Genomic DNA, 19,851 nt, shown 5'->3' with positions numbered 1-19,851 from the left:
TCTCTATTTTTTTGATCCGATTTTGTTACAGTTTATACACATATATGGCTCCATTCCAATTTCAATCTGGGCAGAATACCATCGCCACCCTTTTATCATTGTTTGCATTTACTTGAATGTGGACAACAAATCGAAAGAGGGATCAGTACAAGACATTACAAGGCTTTATTTTGCTACAAAAAGACAACTGATTGGTGTAAGGTGTTCGGAGAAGACGGGCGTCAAACAGAATATTTTCTGGACAATAACTAACGTTCAGATTGGCTTATTTTAATCAAACTTTGTATGTAGCAAGTCTATGTATAATCCTCGCTCCGGATTGCTTTTGGGTATCCTATGGTTAATGTCATGGTTATTGATACTAACAATAAAAATACATGATCGATCAACATTCCTGTAAGGTTTTATGACTCTAGGTCAATTACTTTTTGAGCTACGTGCGACACAAAAAGAGAACGTTCAGTTTTAGCACAAGGTCTTGTCTGAGGTGGTTTGTATACACGCTCCCATTTAGCATGATGGCATTCCGTGCATCATTCCAATGCCCAGGTCCCATTAATCGATACTGACAAGGGGTGCAGGGTCCAAAGAAAACTTCCATCGCTAGTTTTGGATCAGTCAGAATACGATTTCCTGGGAATAAAAAAGGACATAAGCAAAAATAATTTATATATAAAAATTTAATAAATATTGATATCTGTTAAACTAGCATTGTTTTTTATTAAATTTAAGCTGTAGCTTTACAATACTAAATTTATTTTCAACATGAAATACACGGAAACCACCATCAATGGATTGGTAGTCATCTATCCTGCAAGAAGTGTTCGCGTAATTTAAGAAATGAAAATATACAAAGTAATGTGTACGGGAGCCACAACTTGGCTATCTCAAGGCCACGACTTAGTAACTCGTGTCCACGACATAGTATCTCGTGGGCACGAGATAAATAAATAACACACATGTCACCTTTGTGCCACCGTACATAATAGACCTAAGCTAAATCCTTTTTTATGCATCTATTCCCAAAGTAAAGAGGTTCGGATGCAAATCCTGCGAAACCCTTTTAATCTTTGCGTGTTTCTATTCGTTTTTCAAACGTTCATTTAATAACATATTCCTTTGTTTCATATCGTCGGGCGATCCACCCACAATATTTCCTAGAAAACTAACAAGTAGTCACAACTATCTTTGTTATGCAATTCAATCCAGACAAAAGTATCATAAGTATCAACGAGGTAACGTACTTTAGTCATATACTGAGCTGAGACGGAATGAAACACAGTTTCAACAATTTTAGCCATACAAATCTTTCCATTTTCATTATCAATACATATTTGGCAGATTATTGTTCTAAACTGTCAGAAACAGTTTATCCTATACGAAAACTGTCCGACAATATGATATGGAACATTGGAACATTAACGAAAAACAATATGTACTTTGTTATCAATTACTTTCAGTCAAGTTTTGACTAAGTAATTACTTAAAGGTTAATATTTATATAGTGTTTAATATTTTTGTCTGTTAGATTCATGTTTTACACTTACTGACGTTAGGCTTACAGCCAGCCATTTCAGCCAGTTCATCCATGTTAGGGATGTAATGCACTTGTATTGTGTGTCTAAAAGACTGTTTGTATCTCATACACATAGCCGCTTGCTTGCTTTTAATGTCTTCCCACATCTCGGTACTTTCTGGCAACGTCTTTAATCCCTGAAAATATCTACTATCTTATAAGATATCATATAAGACACATTATTAAAAACGTGTACTAAACATATGGTCAAACATAGTGATCTTTCAAATTGTAAAACTTTATTCCCTTCTTACTTCACTTTCAAACATAACGAAAGAGAACTTGAATATTCATAAAAGGAAGCATAATCATAAACTCAAATCCTCAATAAATGTTTGGAAATAAACTATTTAAATTTTTTAAATATACTTTTTTATAATTGCAAATAACTAACAGGTTTGTAATAGAAATACCGGTATGAGACTGAGATGAAATATCGAAGAAATCGGCCTAAATCTATAAAAAAATAAAAATAACAAAAAAAACAACAATTATTACCTTAAACACCCTTGTAGCAAGGCGACATTGCATTTCGCTCATTGGCATAATTGCACCAAGTGGCTGGAAGCAATCGATGATTGCCATCGTATGTTTTTGCAAGTCAGGTGGAAATATGTCCTTGAATAGATTGACTTTGTTGGATTTCACCTCTATCACACTTTTGTCAATGAATGGAAATCCAAAAATGTAACCTGTTGCTATAACTACAGCATCCAAATTATCAATTGTTGTGCCGTTTTCAAAGATCGCACCAGTTTCTGTGAACTCTGCAACATTAGCTTTTACAATTACACCTCCAGAAATGATTCTATTTGGCAACTCACCATTCAAGGTTGGGTTTGCAGAGAACAGACCATGTTTAGGTATCAGGTAATATTTTTTATGATCAAATTTATTGTTGAGTTTTTTTTTCTGCGAACGATATCTACATATTTGGAAAAGTCGTTAAAAGCTTTGTGTTCAAGCGAGTTGAAGGCATCATGTCACCAGAAAGTCCTTAATCATCTACACGATGGAAAATCCATGTACCTGATCTTGTACTAAGATAAACCTAAAATATGATTTAATAAAATCCATTATGAATGAGTTTTCTTTTATAGAACTATTATATTGTTTGTTTGTTTGCTTGTTTGATTGGGTGCCAGCTTTACTTGTGGAGAAAGACCTTGGGTGCCTCTCCGTGCATTATTTCAGGCACAAACGGGCACCTGAGTAGAACCACCGACGTTCCGTAAGCTAGCTGGATAGCTTCCTCACATGACAAAATCCAAAGTCAATGTCGGGATTCGAACCCACAGCGGTAAGGGGCAAACGGTTTGAAGTCAACGACCTTAACCACCCGGCCACGGGCGCCCCAATCTATTATATTGAACTACAGGTAAACAACAAGAGAAATCGCTAATGGATCTTTTTAAGTTTTAAGTTTTTAGTGTTTGGGTTTGAAAACATCCGTATGACTAAGAGTGGCCTGGTCATTATTTTAAGGGGCTCTTGAAATCTAATCTTTTCGAAATGTTTTATGATATTAAAAACTAAATAATGGATAGAAATACTCTCTTAAAACGGAAAAATATATTCATCAGTTTCACAGTCCGTAGGCATTGATACTGTACACACTTTTGGTGTCCCTGTTAGTAATATCTCGTTTATACAATTACACCCTTTACCATCTGTACATTACTCCCGGAACCTAAGACCAGTTTAAAATGCAATGCCGAAAATTAAGAAAAATAAAGATCAGAATTCATTTCAAACCTGTGACTATATTCGGCTTAGTTCTGTTGCAACGTCCCCGCCATAATTTCCAATACCAATAATCAGAGCGTTTTTGTCTTCGTAACCATGATAATCTTTGTAGTCGTGTGTATGAGTGACCTTGCCCTTGAACGTGTCTAGGCTCGGAAATTTGGAATGTTTTTTCAGCATGATGTTTAGTACAGATAAGGACAGCGTCGAACACACGGGTCTCCTCTTTATCAGATGTCATTATGGCGATTTCCCATTGCCCGTCACTGTTAAACGTTTTGGTTGGTTTCACAGACAGCACCTGGACATATTTGTTTGACTAAATGATAAAATTGAAACGATAACTATGCCGACTGAATAGAGCTATGGAAAGCCATGGCTGTCTTATATTGTTCTTTTTCAATTTATTTAACCATTTGGATAATAATAATTATATAAGTTCACTTCGACTATATATGAATTGAAAACACCTTCTTATTTAACCGAACTCCATTATATTAATCCACAGTTACCAAATATGAAAACATACCGTCAGTGTATGAAACCGAGGTAGCAATGTATAAGTTGATTTTCATTATGTATATTGACTATTAGAACAGTCTCTAGTTCCTTTCCCTTACACTTCGAAGAACTGCAATGTTTTAGCCCTTTTAGTGATTTAGCTTTTTCGGTGATTACACGGATGAATCGTCCGTTTAGTACATACCGATATCACGCCCGTTTAACTCACAACGAGTGAAAAATGTCCATCGGTTAAAATGTTGTGAGCAACTTCCGTTCCTCGTTGTGAGCACCCTTCTTTGACGTGTGACACGATAAACAAGGTGAGTTTTTCATAATTTTTTAAGATTACGGACATTTATGTAAAAATATCGAAATGCAGTTAGCTAGCGATGTGTTTTCCGAGTATGCACATGTAAAGATATTGCCTGTTGGTTGACAATTTGATGGAAATACCGTGCAACGCAGTCACTCGGGGTAGCTGGAAAACTGGAGACAACTTCTCTTTGGACCTAATTTAACATTGAAAACGTCGATTCTGGTGACGTTTTGTGCATTCTAACCTAAAACAGATGCCCACAAGTCTTCAGCGTAAATTATAATCTGAAAGCCTTCAAAGAAACGAAGATACACCCTTTTTTGCTTTAATCCTCGTTGTGAGCACCATAACCTCGTTGTGAGCAAGACAAGCGCAGTGATTGTCTGGTGTTAATATATAATTCAAATGGCAAGAATACAATTTTCAATCTAAAAAAGCAATCCAAACGTTTTTGTACTTAGTTTTTCTTTGCAATACTTCTTTTTCTTTTTTGAAAATTATTCTTCATATTCACAAGTCATCAGATTAACAGAAGAACTAATCAGTGGAGGCAAATCAGCTATTTTATTTCGTATACTCTAGTGTGGCACGAGTGAACATCACGGGGAGTTTATGAATATTTCAACAATTTCACAATCTGTGTGATACACTACGAAAGACCAGTGGGGACATTTCAACTTCATGAATTCCTGATTTCAGCTTCATGAATTCTCGATTTCAACTTCAAGAACTCACGATTTCAACTTCATGAATTCAAGATTTCAACTTCATGAATTCACGATTTCAACTTCACGAATTCATGATTTCAACTTCATGAAGTTGAAATCGTGAATTCGTGAAGTTGAAATCGTGAATTCGTGAAGTTGAAATCATGAATTCACGAAATTGAATTCGTGAAGTTGAAATCGTGAACTCATGAAGTTGAAATCGTGAATTTATGAAGTTGAAATCGTGAATTCATGAAGTCGAAATCGTGAATTCATGAAGTTGGAATCGTGAATTAGTGAAGTTGAAGTCGTGAATTCATGAAGCTGAATCGTGAATTCGTGAATTCCGTTTTTTGAAAACGGTAATGCACGAAGTTTAAATTGTGAATTCATGAAGATGAAATCGGGAATTCATGAAGTTGAAATGTCCCCACCGGTCTTTCGTAATACACACATACATGTGTTTATCCTGAGCTGAAGACTGACCAAGTTATGTAAAACAAGAACTATCACGGTAAGTTGACAATGCACCTGAAGTGGTGCTTTGTCCTTTGATTTATGGACCAGATAGATTATTTGTTTTTGGACAATTAGATCTTCAATGTGAAGGTCATTCAAGGTCAATGTGAAATAAATATAGGTCAGTTGGAAGGTCTTGTCCAAAGGGGCATTGTGTCCAAATATGAACTAATTCCACTTACTTATAAAGAAGTTATGGCCAATGTGAATTAATTCCACTTACTAATAAAGAAGTTATGACCAATGTTAAAGTTTTTGGATGTTCTAGAAGGTACAAGGTAAAATAAAACCAGACCAGTTTGAAGGTTTTGCCTAAAGGGGTGTTGTTTCAAATTACGAGTAGAATCCGTATGCTAATAAGGAAGTTATGACCAATTTTTAAGTTTTTGGACAATTTGACCTTCAAGGTAAAGGCCATTCAGGGCCAAGGTAAAAAATACAGGTCCGTAGGAAGGTCTTGTGCTAAGGGATGTTGTGTTCAAATATGAATCCAATCCGTTTACTAATAAGGAAGTTATGGCCAATGTTTAGTTTTCGGACAGATTGACGGACTGACAGTTCAAAACTAATATGCCTCCCTTTGGGGTATGCACAACGTCTTGCAAAGAAATGCTGCTGTGCAAAAACTTTTAAATTGCTTTGATAGATTGAAAATTATATTTTCACCATCTGAATTACATATTGAAACCATACACGCACTGCGCTTGTCTTGCTCACAACGAGGTTATGGTGCTCACAACGAGGATTAAAGCAAAAAGGGGTATATCTTCGTTTCTATGAAGACTTTCAGATAATAATTTACGCTGAAGACTTGTGGGCATCTGTTTTATGTTAGAATGCACAAAACGTCACCAGAATCGACGTTTTTTAATGTTAAATTAGGTCCAAAGAAAAGTTGTCTCCAGTTTTCCAGTAACCCCGAGTGACTGCGTTGCACGGTATTCCCATCAAATTGTCCACCAAAAGGCAATATCTTTACATGTGCATACTCGGAAAACACATCGCTAGCTAACTGCATTCCGATATTTTTATATAAATGTCTATTATCTTAAAAAATTATGAAAAACTCACCTTGTTTATCGTGTCACACGTAAAAGATGGGTGCTCACAACGAGGAACGGAAGTTGCTCACAACATTTTAACCGATGGACATTTTTCACTCGTTGTGAGTTAAACGGGCGTGGATATAGTAGAATGGAGATTGTTGACACATTTAATAAATTATAATTAGTCATCAATGATGAAAGAAAAGCAATATGTATAAAACTACTTACGAACGTTACGTTACTCTACATCTTCAAAAAAACAACAACAAAAAAACGTTTCGTCACTATCATTTTCGTACCCGAAAATGCGTAGCGCTGTCACATTACATTTGTCAATAGATACAGAATTAAACTGCGAAAGAGTCTAAGCTATACGTTGTAAATCTATGTCACCCTTAGGCAGATATTTTAAAAGAAACATTAAATTTTGGACGGGCTAGTCATAACTTATCAATGTCCGTGACTGAATTATACTTGACAACGTTATATATTTCGAATCCGGCGTTAATGATGAGATCTGTTAGATGATGGTTGTCATGTGATACCTATATATATTCCTATACCTATATCCTTTCCATCATTTAATCAGCATTAATTTTCAAATGGATTGTTATGATAGTAAATGGCATTTGCCCTAAATCATATACAAATGTATTTAAAATTGCGTATTCCAGTGACATTATATGAGCGGACTGATATCTGAAGTCGGGATTATCTTCTCCAAACTGCTAATACAGACTGCATACACGCTGGGAACCAAAAAAAAATATGGTATTACTCGTATTCTCGACTCAATTTCTTATATAATATACTTATGTGTATTTTACAATGAAAATGCTTTTTAAGAGAAAACAAAAATGACAACGATTTAAAATACTTAGACGCTGGAGGACAATGCGGTCTTGTTATTGGACAGATTGAACAGAATTCCCAATAGAAACATGCCATCCTAAACCAGGGGAAATTGCAGGAAGTTTAAAGCTGTCTAAAAGTTTAATCTCTTGCTTTTATAATTCCGCCGCAAACAAATCCGTTTAAGCAGTCCTCTCATTATATATCTGGTTTATCACATTTTAAAGATCCTGTATGTTGTAATTAAGGATGTAACAACAATTGAGTGAAATTTTATACATTGTATATGTATATAGTTATTCTTCTAAAACAAATTTCAAACATCCAAGAATATGTTAAATATGTACTTAATATGTTTAAATGCATTATATGTAATTATTAAAATATATGCATTCATTTATTGAAAATTTTGCTAGACTTTATAGGAAATATATTTCTTATTACCTCCCTTTATTTATACAAAATGTAAATTTGGTAATATATTTACAAATAATGATTTTTGGAACTTACAATATTGATAAATCTTCATTTGAGCATCATGTTTATGATAACAAAACACCCCATAAAATGAATTATAAGATCTTTAAGATAAGGAGTAAATCCAATTGATAGCTTTGTGGATGTGGGGAATTTCACCATTCTTACACTATGGGATTGTTTATATAATGTGTTTAAAATCTGTTAAACCCCATAATGAAGTGTATTGCAACCCTACATTTGTCGGTTTTACTGAATGAGTCATACAATACTAAGTCGTACACAAACTCAACGTACGGTCGGACGCGCATTCGTACTAGACATGCATTATAGTGTTTATGAACGTACATTTATTGCTGTAGTTAATGGTACATTGCAGTAATATTTTGGTCAAAAGGTTAAAAAGTGTATACATGTATGTTTGCGTATATATTTCTATCGTAATAACCAGTCAGTTATTAGATCTAAAACCAATTTTTTGCATTTTGTTGGATTTGAAGTCACACAACTGTAAGGCAAAAATGGTGTCTTTTCAGGTTGTTTGGTAGAGGATCGTGCTTCTGAGTGGAACTACTGACGTTTCGTAAGCTAGCTCGATAGATTCTTCACTTGAAAGAATCCAAGTCCCTAACGGGATTCGAACCCACAGCAGTCGGGTGCAAGTGATTTGAAGTCGGCGACCTTTATCACTGTAGGCTACAGAGACGCCTTGAACCGACAAGCCATATAGATAAAGATGACATGAACATCGGCTAAAACAGTACTTCTTTTGTGATATAATTATATCTATTCTAATATTTGTATTTTTTACGGTCTAAAGCATAAATCAACAAAAAGATTATTCTTGTAAAATATATCTCCAATTTTGTAGGCACGGTCTAAAGCATAAATCAACAAAAAAAATATTCTTGTTAAATTTATTTCCAAATACAAAAAAAAAATGAAAAACGTCGATATTTTAAGATAAAAAAATATTGTAGCGCCCCTGTATCGTGTGTATGACTTTTCTCTCGACTATCACCTGTTTTACTCTCTTAACCAAGTTTTCTCAGATTTTATAGTCAGGTTGTTTTAATGGGTATTTTTTACTTCAATGTGCAAGGGTACTACATCAGCAATTATTCAAATAAATTGCTAAAGTTAATAAATAAGTAATTAAACACTTTACTGGTAGCGTAAACCACAAGCCTGGTAGCGGCCAATTAAAAATAACACATGGAAAACTAACTAAATTCAGGACAAAGCCATTCCTTTCGGTTTAAATTATGATTGGCGTCCTCGCCGAAGCGCGGCGCCCTTATGGAATGAAATCAGATTTTGTGAAAGGGCGACAGCAACTTCTCGAGCCTTTTAGTCGGTCACAATAAAACCCGATCATTCCGATCGGTATGAGGGTGCTTGATTATTAACTAAGAATGAAATGTCGCGATATGTTACAATGAATAGCGAACTGGAGAATTTCAAATGAAATAACCTTTTCCGTCAATAAATCGCGCTCTTAGGGTTTTTTTTGCAGTACACAGTGGGTTATCATGGTATGTTATTGTTGTACATGTATCCTAGAAAGATCAGTTGATGACCTAAATATTCCAAAAATCTATTTATAGATATATCTATTTATCACTCCTATCGGTAATTACCGGTCTCTCCCGGTCTATTTTGACCGGGATTTACTAGTGACCGGCGAATAGTACCACACGTTTATTGTCCGGTCTCTCCCGGTTTTGGAGTAGATGTTTGATATCGTTACAATTAGAAAAAAACAACAACAATAGCATGTTTCATTTTATCTATATGAGATAAAAACAATAAATATGTACACGGATTTATATGTAATATAAATCCGTGATATGTACAATAATTGAGAAAAAGGTACATTTTTATGGTATTAAAATGACATTACCAACTTTGAAACATTTTATTTAATTTGTTATCCGTATCATATGACAATATGTGCCGAGAATATGTCCATTGAAATATTCGTGCGAATTGCATAATGTTCTAATGATTTTGAGAATTTTACAAAAAGCGAAAATATGTCTGTAATATCAAATAATAGTTATGAATACAATGATCTGCCAAAAATGCTAGCATATTAAATTTGTCGACAATTTAAGGCGGAGACGAACTTCAATAGAGGCAGAACAAATAAAGTGAGTGACACTGCATCAGTCGTCACCTCTCTCAACGGTTAAGTTTTAGAACAATCGACTATAGACTGGCTCATTGGCACGTTATTTATTAGGTAGATAAAATTAGATAATTATAAAAAGAATATGATATTCAAACATGACACTATCACTTCAGTTAAACGTTTATTTTAATCCCTTAAAGGTCCGTGACATGTTGTACATCAGAAAAGCTATTTGTATTAGATAATTTGAAATCAATGTGATTTTGTTAAAACAAAAAAATGCACAAAAATAAGTCTAAAATTTTCCCCATTGCTATACGAACAAATGCATATCTACTAGACGGCGCGTGCACGCGCCGTCTAATAAATATTGATATGCGTTAAACTAGCATTGTTCTTTGTAAAAATGTCAGCTGTTATAATAAACACTCATTGCATGTTAAGCTTTTATGGATAATACATTTGACATCTAGTAGAGTAAACACGTGTTTGTGCTATATCGTTTACTTGATTATATCATAACCATTAAGAAAATAACATGGTGTCAAAAATAAATTTAAAATGGATTTTGATTTATTATTCACGGATTTTATTAGAACATTATTAAGAATATACTTTTTTAGAAGTTTTCAGTCGTGTTTTACAAATGTTTGCTGCATAACGATTTGCGGTTTCATTTATGGCGTCTTTAAATGACGTCACATTATTCATGTTAAAATAATTCTGTAAAATTTAGCGTATTGTGTTACATTTTTTATATGTGCAATTTTTATGTTCTCGAAATTAAGCACATTTTTTTCTTACTACAAAATATATTTCTGACGATATTGCTACATTTAAATATAGCCCGGATACTGTAAAATATATTTTATAATTTTAATGTGAAATTATCAAAATATATTAATTAATTTACTGCCAGACTGTCAACTGAAACGCATGTATAATAACACTCAAGTCAGTCACATTACCTGCAGCAGCTACCGAGTAATTTAAAAACATTCACAATTAATGAGTACAGGAACATTAAAAGGTAAATCTGAGCTAGAAGAACAAATATATCTGCTGTCATCGGCTTTAGTTGGTTACTACATTGGTAGACATGTCCGATAAGAACGCAAAACAATTCAGAAAAAAATACTTTGATTAGTAGACTTAAGCGCCCGCTTTAAATTAACCATTAGAGGATCGTATATTCATTCATTACATGGTTGCATTTGAGAGCAAGATACTGTAAAATTAATTAATGAGAGGGACGACATGATCTTTGACAGCCTATAGTTCGGGTGCAAGTCCGGCAAAACCCCTTTAATGTTTTGTTAGTTTGTTCATTTTTCTCTAGGTTTTATGCCGATTTAATCACAATTTTTGTCATTTCTCGGCGGCTTATCCACATAACCGGCTTTCTTGGGAACTCTCCCATTTGAGATAAGCGGGAAAAAAGAGAGACAAACAAATAAATGAAGGAGCAACACTTAATATGGACCAGGAGATTCAGATCCCACAAAGCTTAGACAAACAGATTAAGTAGATGCCTACCATGTTAGGAACAAGTGAAAACAGAAAGACATAAGTAAACAAGAAAGTCAAATCAAGTGCTTCACGTGCGTGACATTATATATAGAATATCCAAATTGTCCAGAAAAGGAAGAGTGTAATAAGTTTTGGACACATATTTATTTAAATATATGTGAAACCGAAATGTATGCATGGAGGACATGACCATACTGTTACACAAAACGGACATTTAAATCGTTAACTATGATCAAACACGAATTAAATTCACAGGTTGGAGAAGGTTCATTCTTTTTATATTATTTTATTTAGGTCAATTGCCTTGTCAATTTCAAAGTGAAAACTGTATGACAAGCAACTATAATATCACTAGCTGAATATGCGCATTTGCAATTTAAAATGCCCTTTTATACACTCAGCTGCTATCGTACACTTGTGGCAAATTGCCAGTTATAAAAAAGTCTTTGTCTTTAAGTTTTAACATGCAGCCAGACATACACGCATGGTAAATGCATGTGTAGTAGACAGTAATTTCTCGACTCTGCTAAGTGTGCAGACAACAAATAACCTTTAGATTATCACCTTAACAATTTCTGCTCTTAAGTAGACTAGGGAATTTCACAACCAGACTGTATTTACTGCATATAATGCTCATATATAGGCATTTGCTTCTTTTCTAGGACATGTTTTTTGCATGTTATGAACATGCAATGCATCAACTATGTCCACCGATACGAGTTCTTGCAAAACTACAGGATACTCTCGAAACGATTTTAACAATAACGAGTTTGCTTGAACCCAAAGGACTTAATAATACTATTCATAGAAAAATTACCAAATGCGTAAAATGAAATACGTTGCTATCAAATTATCGGACGCAAAATGATTGGGGTGCCAGTGGCCCAATAATTTGACAGGACAGACGAAATCATCTTATCTGACAACATTTTACCAATTTGGACGATATCCTTACATAATTTTTATATGGGAATTTATAATTCAGAAGACATTTATTCAAGAATAAAATGACGATTATATCGGTGTCATTTCAATAATTGATACAGTTTTAGTATACGGAAGGACCAATTTTGAGCACAGTGAAAACTTTTCAATTGTACTTCTAAGGTTAGAGAAAAAGTTATGATATTTAATCTAGACAAATATATCATAGTTGGAGAGGAGGTGACATTCTTTATTCATGACAGAATAAAACTGGCCACGACAGAGTTCCAGCAATTATAGGCATGCAGCCTCACTGAAACAAAGTTAATCAGATTTTTTAGGCGGAATAACATATCTAATAAAAAATAGTGCTTAACTATCCTGTGCGGAAACATTTCCTATTTTGAAGTATTTTATATCGTTGCCCCCGAGCAAAAAGTGAAACGGTAAAACTCTGAATTTAGAAATATCCTAGGATATGTTCATTTGGGCGGTTATCAAGGTAAATCAGAGGTGAGAGAAGCCTACATACACGTATATAACAAATAAGCTGTCAAAAGACAAATAAAATAAAAACAGGCGACATATACTTAGGGTGATACAGTTTTGGAATCCTACTCAAACCGATTGTTTCTATTATGAAGAGACCCTGGTGCATTTTAAAGTTATTCATGCCAGCGACAAAATTATACTAATGCATTGTCACGTCATTTTTTACCAGCGACACACTCCCAGATTTGTCTGAAGGTGCTTATTATATTATTGTCATATAGTTTGCCTATATATACAATGTCGTTTGGCCTGTCAATGTTTCTGTTGTAAAATTGAGGACCAGTGACGTTACAGCATTTAAGATATAAATATTAATAAGATAATGGTATTTTGACGTGTTTGTTAAAACGAGGTACAACAGGCAATTATGTCCGTGCTTTAACATGAGATATCAAATACCAAAAGATCAACATAGAAGGGTGGCATCAAATGAACGCATCCCCAAACAAAACCTTTAGCGAAGCTTTACGGCTAAAATTCAAAATCACAGCAAAGAAAATTACAGCAGAGAGAAACCTCGGAAACCGACTACATGATAAGGAATTTAGGAGCTATAAAAAAGGCAGATATAATTATATTTTCATTAATTCTTTTAAAAAAAGCACCAATTTTAATATTTATCATGTGTTTGATATTTTTGTCTGTAAGACTAATACATTACTCTTACCTATGTTAGGCTTACAGCCAACCATTTCAGCCAGTTCATCCATGTAAGGGACATAATCCACTTGTATTGTGTGTCTCAAAGACTGTTTGTATCTCATACTCATAGCGGCTTGCTTGCTTTTAATGTCTTTCCACGTCTTGCTACTTTCTGGCAACGTCTGTAATCCCTGGAAATATTTACTGAGTGGAAATTTAATTTGTGTTAGTAAACGTATGGTAACACACAATATAGGAACACATTATTTAACTCTTTTTCTGTATGTTAAATAAATCATGTCCTGCCTTTTCAAACAAAACAAAACGGTACTTCCCCAATCTTAAAGCTGCCGGCATCCTGATGACCAAAGAATGGTTCAAGAAAATCAAACTTGAGAAAGATGAACTAAGATTTTAAGAAAAGTAAACGATTCAAGATTCAAGTAATAATTCCATGCTATGTGTGAGTACTGAATCATTTTGCAGTATTTATCAACATATTTCTACAGTGCAACTTATGTAGAAAGGGCTAATTTAAAGTGCCCTGTTAGTTGCTTTCTTACTTACTATCACAATATTTTACTTTTAGATACATGAACTGTTTTCAAAGTGTTCATAAACATCGGCATAAATGTTGAGGCATTCTGCTTTAAAGTAAAATATTTTAAGAATCAGTTCAAATTTTCAAAATACCGTTTGGAAAAAAATATCTAAATTCTATAACTTTTTATTTCTATAATTACATGAACTTCAAAAAGAGTTTATGATATTGCTAATAACATTGTGCTAACAGGTTTGTTTGTGGCATTTTACGAAATAATTTAATGCTCAAGATTAGTTTCTAGCAAATCGGTCGAGATCTATCAGAATGTCGACAATTTTACCTTAAACACCCTTGTAGCAAGACGACATTGCATTTCGCACATGGGCATAATTGCAGCGAGCGGCTGGAGGCAACCAATAATTGCCATCGTATGTTTTTGCAAGTCGGGTGGAAACATGTACTTGTATAGATTGACTTTGTTGGCTTTCACTTCTATCACACTTTTATCAATGAATGGAAATCCAAAAATGTAGCCCGTTGCTAGAACTACAGCATCCAAATTATCATTTGTTGTACCGTCTTCAAAGATCGCCCCTGTTTCTGTGAACTCTGCAACATTGGCTTTTACAATAACACCTCCAGAAATGATTCTATTTGGCAACTCATCATTCATGGTTGGGTGTGCAGAAAGCAGACTTTGTTTGGGTTTAAGGCAATACTTTTCATGATCGAATTTTTTGTCAAGTTTTTTCTCTGCGAGCGATGAAATCATATTTGGAAAATTCATCAAAAGCTTTGTGTTTAAGCGAGTTAATTGAACCATGTCCAAAGGAAGCCCTTTCTCAGCTACACGATTGAGAATCCAAGAACCTGACCTTGTACTTAAATAAACCTGAAATAGGGAATATGGAATATATTTTTATTGTATTTTATTGTGTGTGCGCGTGCGTGCGTGCGTGTGTTTTCTGTGTGTGCGCGCGTGTTTTTATTACACTGTGTATATTCAGTAACGCAGGAATGTGAAAAAAAACGCTAGAATCATGCAAAAGTATGCAATGCTATGACCGGAACAAGTAAGGTGACCTTGGTGTTTCGTTGGTATAAATGATGACTATAACGCATTTAAATCTTATTGTTTAGATATTTGATGTACCTAAGACATTTGCGAAACTTTTCGGGTTAAAATAGTAAAAAATAAGGTTTTTTCATTCAGGTACTATTTCATACAGGTACTTTTTAAGTTTTTATGATGTAACTAGCGTTGCTCCAATGCATCATTCACGAAATCGGCATTATCTCATAAAAATAGACTAAGTCACATTTTATCTGCTAATCTCAGTTCAATATGAAGAAATTTGTTTGGCAGATGTCAATGTTACACGCTTAGTTCTGTTGCAACGTCGCCGTTAGAATTTCCAATGCCAATAATCACTGCGTCACTGTTGAAAGTTTTGGTTCGTTTTACAGACAGCACCTGCAATTGTTTGACTTAATGACAAAATTGAAACGATAACTACCGATATGCCGACTGAATAGAGTTGAAGTAAATTTGTCTGGCTAGAACCTGCACTTTAAGTTGATCAATTACATTATTCTAAAACGAGTTAGGGTCAAAAGGTGGACTATTTTCATTTCAATGTAACGTAAAAGAACAAGATGTATAGAGATTAAAAATAAAAAGTCAATTCGTAAATGAAAAGTGTGGTGTAAAATAAACTTTACAGATACTACGGGAAGTATTAAAAAGCATATAATTTGGAACAATAGAGAAATTAAACATAATGGGGGGTAAACTATTATGTAACACCTCTTGGACAACCAAACATATTTTGTATATTTTAGATATATACAACACGAATGAAAATAAATTTAAAACATTCGAACAAATCGGAATCAGTTTTATGTAAAATAAAATAAAAATGATTATTTGTAATATTGTAAAATAATTGCATCAATCCCTAAAAGACTTGTCACGGCACCTTTAGAAAACGACACTTAAGATATATTTACTAGGGTTAGAAACACAGACTTAAAAAACGTAAACAAACTTCTCACAAGGACTCAAATGACCAAAAATAAACACCATAAAAAAGTAATGCTAAACAAAAATGGGAGATAAAACTTTAAATTGGAAAGCAATAAATAATTCACCTTTTAATGTTGCAATACACTGAACTTCAAAATTTTCAATATAAGTTTATCCATCGATATGTTGCAACAAATTCTTTTTTACAAATCAACTTTATGTTGTTTTTGTTCCTCTGCCATTTAAGATATCGATCACTTATTCCGGGAATGTCCATGTGTACAACCGTATTGGAACGAAGTGTTTAAATTTATCAATAGCAAAAACTTTGAGACAAATATGAACAAAAACATTACTTTTATGTGTAATCATTATAATAAATTATTCAACAATATACACTTTATACTTGTACTTGAAAATACCACAGATACAAATGTAAATTCAAATCAATGATCCCAAACTTTAAACAATTTAACACATATTGATCTTGAACAAATAATAGCGTTAACAAGCGATTATGTAGGCATATTCAATAAAATCTTTTTCTCACGTTATAAACGACTCATGTACCATGGTGCAAACACTCACAATCCAAATCATCATTTTTTCTTCATTTTTATCCAATAAAAAGGTGCCATCAATAAGGGTACGACAACTTTTTTCAAATCAAGAATTCTTGTCAATTATGAATATGTATATTTAATTCTGCTATACGTTTATGCAAAAGAGAAATTGTAAGGTCAGTATGGGATCGTTCCCTGACCCATACAGATCATTTGGACGGGATAATAAATTGCGTCTCCTTTTGTTGGGGCCCTAAAATAAAAACATTATTTTTATTCTTAAACCCCATGTTGTATAGTTTGTCATAGTAAGCAGTCCATGAACAGGCTCATTCAAACAGAGCCAGCAACATTTTCGATTTTGCGGTGTTTAGGCTTCTTTGGGGATTCTGTTTTTTCTCTCTTTTGGTAATATAGTGCGAGTGAATCATTAAGTAAAAATATGTATTTAATAATTGGCTCTCGTGGTTAATGTGATTTTTAATGTTTACCTCTGTATTGAAGTTTATGTACTTTCTTAGACCAAAATTGTCCGCGTACATATGGAAATATCTATCGACTTGCTGATGATGCATGTAGATCGGAAAATCCGCCGGGATAGGAAAATCACTGTAACACATCATCGCCTTTGATGTATTGATCATCGTAATTTTCATCACACATGCCTGACCTTCCTCTACTTCTTCCGTGTAATGCCATAATCCCCCGATATAGTTACCCCTCTCAAAACGTACAGGTTCAAGTCCCTCGTCAAGACAGCATTTGATAGCTGTTAACCCACTACAACCTGCCCCAATCACTGCTACACTTTTCATTATTTACTAGTCTTATATTTCTAAATGATATGCCCATAAGACAATGATAATAAACAATCCCTCCAGCACACAATGTAGTCAAGTTATGTCAAGTTCTGTTGATTGATGTGGGGTAATAAACACTGATAACGTTATTTTATCTTTGTCCTTCTCAGCCTCTTATTTCGCCAATGGTGTATAGAATTTAGCATAAATGAGTGATTATTTGTGGGGAAGACAGGTGGTTGATTCTTATTTCGGTCCATACTACAAGTACTTAACTTCTTTAAAGATCTATACGCGTTATTACTTAAGTTTATTGGAGAGGTCATCAGACCTCTCCACAGTGTTCAGACTGATTGCTGGCGGCATCCATTTTTGCGTATCTGATTGTAGTAAATGAATCTCATTTACAGCTTAAAACCATTAGGAGCAGTCTACAAAATTTGTTTTGCGCTTGCTCCGTTTTAAAATACGACTTAACTTAAACTTAGCGCGCTACGTGGATGTTTCATTCTGTACTAATCTTTTAAACTGTATAAATCGATTACAGTATTTTTTTCTGAATAGCATTTTACTATTTCATTTTCCGATCAATAGTAACAGTGAACATTATAGCTACAATAACACCATGCACTATATATTACCGAGTGAACCGTGTACCGAAATTTTGCTGCTCCTTAAAATTTTGAGCCGGCATGACTAAGTAACGCAACGGGTTTTTTTTTGGGCGCAAATGGCACAAATTTGACACAAGTTTGATTTTCTTAAAATATTGTGGTTGGAGGCATGCAGCTTTATATTCTGTTTATTCCAATCAAATGATATAAAACATTTTTATGTAAATCCTGGACTTAAAATTGTCTGATTCACATACTTTATGCCCCTTTTGGAAAATGTAGAAGAAATATTTCCATATACTTTCAAAACGTTAACCGAAAATTTGCTTATTGAATTTTGCAAGAAAATTTTATTTTGATACTACTTTTAATATACATATGATTTATTTTAATTTAGTTCCTTTTGTAGAAAAAGAATCCCTAATGCGTCAAGAAAAAGTCCATTTCTCCGGCATATAATCTTTAAAAACATTAAAAAAATGAAGTGTAAAACAAACTTTCATTATAATACTATATATTCAATTTATATAATAAATTTTATTTTGTTAAATAATTGTAATTTATAACCATTCATTGTGTCTTTTTTCCAAATATTTTGAAATTAAACAAATCTTCAACAGCAGCAAAAAGACCTCTTGCATGTTTCTTTTTAAAGAAGCAAACTTGTAACATTAGATGACAAGTTGAACCTATTTTCCTGTTCGGCATACACGTTTGGAAAAATAAACAATTTTTCAGTATAGATCGATCGTGTTGACTTTTATAGAGTAAGAGTACAGACCAAGCGGCTTTGATCCGATTTTGTTACAGTTTATACACATATAAGACTCCATTCTAATAACACTCTGGGCAGCATACCATCGCCACCCTTTTATCATTGTTTGCATTTACTTGAATGTGGACAACAAATCGAATGAGGGATCAGTACAAGACATTACAAGGATTTTTCTTTGCTACAGAAAGATAATTGATTGGTGTAAGGTGTTCGGGCGAGAAGACGGGCGTCAAATAGGATAGTTTCTGGCTCAGATTTGAATTATCTTAATCAAACTTTATATGTAGCAAGCCTATGTATAATCCTCTCTTCGGGTTGCTTTTGGGTATTCTTTGATAATGTCATGGTTATTGGTACTTAAATAAAAAACATGTTTTGATCAACACCAAGACTTAGGAATGAGATATTTCATTGATATGTTGCAAAAATGGTGATACCACACTTGGGATTGCGTTTTGGCAATTTAAAGTCAATGTCAAGGTGGATGTCACTTAATATTGAAAATTTGGTTTCCGGTCAATAACTAGGATTTTGAATGAGTTCAATGAAACTTAGTGTGCAGCAATGTAGACACCTCACTGGGTCCCAAAGGTTACTGCGATGGCTGTTGTTGCTAATTTAAAAACTAAAAAAAACGGTTTCCAGATATGCCCAAACGGCGATAATCATGCAATCTTCTAAGTAGCATTGTTATGCCATTCCAGGAAAAAAACGGCATATGAGGTAAGAGAATGTGTTTGCACTGAACGACAAATAAAAAAGGGGATTTTTAAAGTTTATAAACTCTTTCACTGGGGATTTAGGACATTGTGTTAAATATTGGGGAAAGCATAATTCCAAGATACTTGAAAAAATGTATTGGTATATCTTGCATTATGAAAACATTTATGTACATTTTTATGACAGCCCGACTTGCATATCGTGGCAAATTCCTTAAGAAAGAATGTGAAAATCGCTAAAAAGACACTTAAAAAATAAAATGAAAAAAAGTTGCCGTGACCTAT

General features: G+C 33.8%; 1 pseudogene; it reads right to left on the bottom strand.

The window, feature by feature from the left end:
- Nucleotides 1-433: 433 nt before the first annotated feature.
- On the bottom strand, nt 434-17,570 carry LOC132723186 (flavin-containing monooxygenase 5-like; annotated as a pseudogene).
- Between the last annotated feature and the right edge of the window lie 2,281 nt (nt 17,571-19,851).

Source organism: Ruditapes philippinarum, unplaced genomic scaffold (genome assembly GCF_026571515.1).
Source record: "Ruditapes philippinarum isolate M1 unplaced genomic scaffold, ASM2657151v2 ctg360_1_1_1_1, whole genome shotgun sequence".
Classification (NCBI taxonomy): domain Eukaryota; kingdom Metazoa; phylum Mollusca; class Bivalvia; order Venerida; family Veneridae; genus Ruditapes; species Ruditapes philippinarum.
This window is presented reverse-complemented; position numbering and strand designations above follow the sequence as displayed.